We start from the raw sequence: 6,570 nt of genomic DNA, 5'->3' as shown, positions 1-6,570 counted from the left end.
ATTTTAAATTTTCTACTGTGATTACTAGTGTCTGTAAAAAACATACTAGCAATTTAATACTATATTACTATATATACAAATCTATAAACATATTTAGTATATACTATGAGGATATAAATACTAGCAATTAGTACTAATATAAAAATTAGCAAACATACTAATATGAAATATATATCATCACACTATATATTTTCTTGCTTGACATTCTTCCTGCTATAATCGAGAATAATTGACCACATAACTAAGAAGATGGAAAATTTATTTGATCACAGTATTTTTGGATATATGAATTTTAATCCATGTGAGACCAAATATTGGCATATCCCAGGACATAGTACTGGGAAGCCAAGAAAAGAAAAGAATACGGCTCTGCTCTCACATTTTGGAGCCTGGAAGCAAGAGAAAGCAAACAAGCAAGGTGGTTCAAAGACAAAATTAGTTCCCAAGGCCACAACCTCAGAACTCACCTTATCTAGTCACACTTCACCAGCCTTGGTAAATCCATTATTATCGCCTCATCTATTGACAAGATTACAACCCTCATGGCTTAATCACATCAACTCCAAACATTAGTACATTAGCTATTCAGGGGATATTTTATATCTGGCCACAACATCTACCCCTGGCCCTAAAGAGCTCATGTCCATTTTAAAAAACAAAATGCACTTATTTCATTTCCAAGAATTCTAATGTACTAAGAGTTCCAGCATAACTCTAAATTCACAAATTCCAAACTCTACTGTGCAATTCGAGGTGAACTGCAGACTGTGAGACCTTGTAAAAGAAAATTTAAAAAAAATATATTAAAGAGCAAGTTCCATACATCCACTATATGATGGCACTGAGTTAACATTTACATGCTCAATGTGAGGATTAGGGCCATTGAAAAGAGGAATGGGACAAAAACAATATCAAAATCCTAAAAGAGAATATTTATTCCTGCAGCTCTACTTCAGGCATTTGGACCAAATAATGGTGAGATGCGATCTATTTGAGACTTTGGCAACCCCACCCCTTTTACCTGGTTGACTGCAATAGGCATCATAATTATTTGGTCCTTTTTCTTAAATGGTTTTTTTTTGGTGTGGGTCTTTTTTAAATTAAGCTGTCAGTAGCCTGACACACCCAGTAGCCTGACAACTACTGAGTTTATCTCAATCCTGACCCCAATGGGCCTGTTTCAATCTCAGAGCAACTAGGTCCTTTTCAATCATCACTATCACCACTGGTCCTTTGTTTCCATTGTTCTACACTTGGACTGTAACTGCTTCTGCAGTGACCACATTTTTTAGAGGACTTTTTATATCTACCCATAAGAATATTTAATAAATAAAATAAATATATGTATAAGTATATATTTTCTTAAATATATATACATTAAATTTTAGCTATAGAAATCACTATTAACCAATATTACTTTATGTGATTATAACTGACATCAAAATAGCACATTATTTTTTTAAATACTGTAATATACATTTAATGAACATTCTTGCAAATTACATAACTCTTACATATTTTATATTGCCGATACCCAGCATGTGTGTGTGTGTGTGTGTGTGTGTGTGTGTGTGTGTGTGTGGTACTGGGGATGGAACCTAGGGACATTATAACTATGAGCTATACACTCAGCCCTATTTTTTTATTTATTTTTTAAAATTTTTTATTGGTGCATTGTAGTTATACATCTTAATGGGTCACAAGGTGGTGGAGGCATACAGGCACACATCACCCAATTAGCCCTAACCCAATTCCCATCCAATACCCCCCTCTTTTCTCCTTCTCATGTTTGGCTTAGTGATTGATTTTGATATATTTATGAATGTACATCATAAAAAATTTCCCTCTTTCTTCCTCCCATTCCCTCAGTTAGGTTGCCGTATTTACTCATCTATATTATCTCCTTCTTCTTCAAAACAGAGTCTCACTGAGTTGCAAAGGGCCTCATTAAGTTGATGAGGCTGTTCAAGAACCACTATCCTCTTGTGTCAGCCTCTTATATGCTGGGAATACAAGTGTGCACCACCACACTCGGCTAGCATTTCTTAACTTAAATCACAAGTTCATTATTTTTCTTTTACTTATCCTTATGTTTACTCAAAGCACTCACTTGACCATATTATGTTTCATCTGTTGGTATTATTTTCCAAATTATAGAGGTCAAAGAAGATAAGGCTATGTTCCTGTTGGATCATAAGCAAAGGAATCATACCCTATGGCTGCATAGTGATCCTTTTGTGCATCATCAATGTGTGCCCATGCTTCTAGAAGTTGACCAGTATTTTATTCAGAGGTCCCATAGGGAACCAGATCATCTCTATTTTTATTTCACGAACAACTTAACAATTGAAGAATCATTTCATTTTTGCCAGATATAAAAGAGGGATGACCAGTTCTAAAGGATGATTCAATCTTTTTTTTCTATTGTAAATGAAATTTAGAAACAATTCTGCTTTGTAGAATTATTTTATTATATTTTAATATCTTTAGAAAATGTATTTCTAAATCATCTAGCATAAAAAACTTGCTAATAGAAAGAAAATGTAAAAATGATTACTTTTTTATTAAACATTAAGAACATTTTGCAACATAATTTTAAAATAAGTTAAGACAAGATATAAACATAAAATAAAGTTATTAAATAACGTAATGAAAATAAAATTACATTATAATAAAATATATGTGATCCACATATCAACTCATATTTAGCAAAATATTTTTTATTTGACATTATCTCATTTCACTTAATATCTTCTATAATCCAGAAAGCAAAAAAAAACCTTTATACTAAAAACAGTAAAAAATGGTTATTTTTCATGAAGTTTACAAATGTTGAAATATACTTTAAGTTAAATAAATTTTAAATATGTAGTGATACTTAATGATTCTTTTCCTACAATCTCATCATCTCCTTTTTGGAAATGTCTCTCAAATATGCTCTATTCCAGCCTGCATGGTGGTGCACACTTGTAATCCCAGAGCTTGGGAGGCTGAGACAGGGGGATCACAGAGGTTGGAAGCCAGCCTCAGCTACTTAGTGAGGATCTCAGCAACTTAGTGAGACCCTGTTTCCAAATAATGTATAAAATATGTCTGGGAGTATAGCCTGGAGGTAGAAAAGTCCCTGGGTTCCACCCTCAGTACCACACACACACACACACACAAAAGCTCTATTCCACTCCTTTTCTACAAATACTTTTTAATGTATAATTCTCTGAAACTGGTCATTATGATCATCTTTCAGTTTGTCCAATTCATTTCATTTCAATTGCTTCTACATAACATGCATAAAATACCATTTTTTTTGTGTGTGTGTGGTGCTGGGGTTCCTGGGAGCCCTTCTACCTCTGGGCTACACTCCCAGACCTATTTTATATTTTTATTTGGAAACAGGGTCTCTTAAACCAGCGTGGCTGGCTTCGAACCTGCGTGATCCTCCTGTCTCTGCCTCCCAAGCGCGGAGGTAACAAGCGTGCACCACCATACCCGGCATATTCTGGGCACCTTTTCTTATGTCCTGCTACAAAAGGTTTTATTTTCTTTTAATGTAAACAATTTTTTTTTTTTTAGCAACTGCATCATCTTTGGCTATACCTTTAGTTTGCCTATTTTGCAAAACTAGTTTTTCAAATATTTTACTCCCTTCCTCCTTGATTCTGATTTTTTCTCTTAATTTAGCTAAAAGTAGCCAGTAAAACTCAAGCTGATTATTGTGTTATCTTGAAATTTATTTTGCCAGATGAACTAGTCCAACACTTTTAAGCTGAGTGTCTCATAAAGTCTCAAAGAATGGAAGCAATACAACAAATTTTGTTCCATCATTTAACAAGGGTGGAGACTGCTGGGCGATATCACGAGACAGGCGATATCGCGAGAGGGGCGGAGTTCCATGCTATATAAACTTTACAAGGAAGGGCATTTCCCTTCCAGCATCAGAGAAGCTCGGAAGTCTTCAGGAGCTGTCCAGCTCCTATCCCCGGGGAGACCAGATTAAATTATTTTTCTTCTTGGCGCACCGGTCTCTCTCGCCTTTTTTATTGCCCCTAAAAACCTAACACCTTTTTCATCTAGAGTTCCTACTTAAGAAATATTTCATCCATTCCCATGCTAATTGGTTTCTTCACATGGAACTATATTGTAAAAGCTGTACCTTCTAAGAACAATATGAAGGAAAATCTATCTCGAAGATGCCTTTGCCATAAAAGCTTTTTGACTTTTAATTTTTTAAAAGACAACATATTGAGCCAGGTGTGGTGGCACATGCTTGTAACCCCAGCATTTGGGAGAAGACATGAAAATCGTGGTTTGAGGACAGCCTCAACTACTTAGTGAGACCCTCTGAAACTCAATGAGACTCTGTTTCAAAATAAAGAATAAAAATAGGGCTGGAGATGTCACTTGGAGGTAGGATTCTACTGGGTTCCATCCCTAGGACCGCAAAAAAAAAAAAAAAAAAAAAAAACAATATATTATAGGCTGATATAGATGTCTCCAAGTCAATGTTTACATAAATGAATGAAGTCTTATATGAGAATCGTGTAAGCAATTCATGTATTCTAAAACTAGATTGAAAATATTTCAGATGCTTTATTTTACTCAAAAATTTGACACGGAGCAGGTTGAAATGTATCCAGTTAAGAGGCAAAGAAGCCCAGAAAAGAGATATGGAAACCCCAGGAGACTTCAGAGTTCTGAAGGGCTGAATCCAAAAGCCTCAAGTGTTTGAACAAGGAGATTTTTAAAGCAAGGTTTGGGCTCGAGAGACTGTGACTGCCATGAGCTATTACAGCTATAAAGATTGCATTTTGAAGCTGTTTATTTCTGAAAGTGAGTGGGGAAATCTCATGGCCAAAGGAAAACAGAAGTGAATGAGCTTCTGTTGTATCTTGGGATTAGAGGTTTGCTTTTTATATTATTTTCTCATACTGCAAGATGCAAGTACCTAGAGAAAACGCAAGAGTTTAGTTGAGACATCTTAAAGGTCAAAGTCCTGATATGGGGAATTAGTTTTGACATATTCTGAGTTTGAATTACTGCTTGATTAATGAAAGTCTTCAACATAAAATGGAAAGCCTACAAAAAGAAGTTTTTCTCACAATATTGCCTTTTTTGCATAAACACATTAGTAGTTAATGTGCTGGTGAGGCATAAACAGAGTTCTAGTGCTTGTTTTGATTAATACTTAATGATTAGTTGACATTAATATTTTTATAAAGTAATTTTATTATTTAACTCTTTGATACTGAGGATGAAACAGGAAAACACAAGCTAAGTTAAGCAAAGAAGCCAATGTTTCTTTTATTTATTTCTCCAAAAACTCTTGTTCAGAGTATCCTACCTTAAGATATCTTCTGCAAGATTCTATCTGCATATAATGTGTTTAATAACTGATATTTTCAGAACTACATGCATTTAAAAATAACAAGAGCCAAGACTCATATGAATTTATTTAGTTAAATTTAAAACTTCTTTTTCTTTTTTTCTTTTTCTTTTTTCTTTTCTTTTTCTTCTTCTTCCCTCCCTCTCTTCCTTCCTTCCTTCCTCTTCCTTCCTTTCTTTCTCCCTCTCTTTCTCCCTTTCTTTCTTTCTTTCTTTCTTTCTTTCTTTCCTTCCTTCCTTCCTTCCTTCCTTCCTTCCTTTCTTTCTTTCTTTCTTTCTTTCTTTCTTTCTTTCTTTCTTTCTTTCTTTCTTTCTTTCTTTCTTGGGACTGTGGTTCCTGGAAGCCCTTCTACCTCCGGGCTACACTCCCAGACCTATTTTTATACTTTTTTATTTGGTAACAGGGTCTCCCAAGCCAGAGCTGCTGGCTTTAAACCTGCACAATCCTCCTGTCTCTGCCTCCCAAGTGGGGGGGATTACAAGCGTGAGCCACCACGCCCAGCTAAAACTTTTTGTGGTCTGAAAATGAATTATTTGGGCAACTGTCTTATTTCCATTACTCTAAATCTTAACAAAAATGCAGTCACTGATGTACAATGCAGGTTCAGAATTGGCCATTTAAAATCAAATAAGTTAAGGAAAGATAGCAGCAATGGAGTGAGTGGTAATGCCATTGTTAATTATGGGGAGGGGAGACAAAGTTCAAATGTGATTTATATAGATTGCAGGTTCAAGGACAGCCTCAGCAGCAACCCAGAAATACCTTGTTTTCAAAACAAAAAAATAGAAAAGCAGGAGCTGTAGCTATAGAAATGTTCCTGGCTCAATTCCTAGTATCACACACATACACCCACAAAAAGGGGAATCTGTGGTCTAATCATATGAATGTTATCTGCAATCTGAAAGTGAATACAAATGATATCAAATTAAACTTACAATATTAAAAATAAACACAGTGAATTGGTGACTCTTCTTTAGGGATAAAAATTAAGGTAGTGATCTACTCCTTAGCAATTCAACAAAATAGACACTTTATAAAAGAGGAAACACATGAAAAAATGTTCGACATTATTAACAATCAAGGGAATTCAAATCAAAACTACACTGAGATTCCATCTAACTTCAATCACATTGGAAATTATCAAGTTGTAGAACAACAATAAATGCTGAAGAAGATATGAGGAACTAAAA

Source organism: Muscardinus avellanarius (assembly GCF_963383645.1).
Source record: "Muscardinus avellanarius genome assembly, chromosome: 5".
NCBI classification, from domain to species: Eukaryota; Metazoa; Chordata; class Mammalia; order Rodentia; family Gliridae; genus Muscardinus; species Muscardinus avellanarius.
This window is presented reverse-complemented; position numbering follows the sequence as displayed.